Below are 921 nucleotides of genomic sequence, written 5' to 3'. Positions count from 1 at the left end.
AATAAACAAAACCCTTATGTAATAACTAAAGTACTAAAACATTGATCTTATGCTGGCATAACAAAGACCCGTGTTTGACCTGTCCACCTCCAGTCACGTCTGCTCTATTTGGGCTTTTGCCATCTTTATCTTTATACTTTTACCAAAATACTTCCGTGATACATCAATGAATTACATTATTTTTGTAGGTATAGCTACGAATACAGGACGAGACCAGTCTAGGACAGTAGACCACAACATCAGCTGTACAGCATTGCTGTAGCGGTCTACTGATGGTAGGGATCTGACCCCTGACCTGTAACTTCAGTACCTACCTTTGACTCTGAGCAGCACTTCTCTCTTCCATATGATGTCCTCGTCCCTGCGGACAGTGCAGACGTATACACCGAAGTCTACGTTAGTGAGGTTACTCAGGGTCAGGCTCAGATCTCCAGTTTGCAGCGGGTTTTCCTTCATTGTTGTGCGGCCTCTGTAAGAGTGGTGTTGCTCCTCAGGCCGGTATCGGCCGTTCTTAAACACATGGACCATCATGTATGTGCACCACTCCACTGTCGCTTCTCCAGGCAGCCGAGCTCTAGTTTCGAAGGGCAGCGTGACAGATTCAGCCAACTTCCAGACCTCTGGAACCTACACACAGTATCCAGTTCTGATAATACATCCATGTCCACCCATCTCCAGCAGTGACCTCTGACCTCTGGCCTTGTATGTACAGAAGGGAATTGTTCCTTACCCGTGACCTGCAGACGGACAGCTATCCGTCTTATTTTAAAATCATTTTTGTAGAAGGTGCAGGTGTAGAGGCCGCTGTCCGAGAGGCGGGGTTCTTTCAGAGTGAGGCTGAAGTCTCAGGTTGTCAGAGCGTAATTTGACATAAATGTTTGTGTGCTGTAATGCTGGTTTTGAAAACGAGGCACAACTATG

This window comes from Anarrhichthys ocellatus, unplaced genomic scaffold (genome assembly GCF_004355925.1).
Source record: "Anarrhichthys ocellatus isolate YVR2014 unplaced genomic scaffold, GSC_Weel_1.0 scaffold69, whole genome shotgun sequence".
Lineage (NCBI taxonomy): Eukaryota > Metazoa > Chordata > Actinopteri > Perciformes > Anarhichadidae > Anarrhichthys > Anarrhichthys ocellatus.
Note: the sequence above shows the minus strand (reverse complement) of the source record.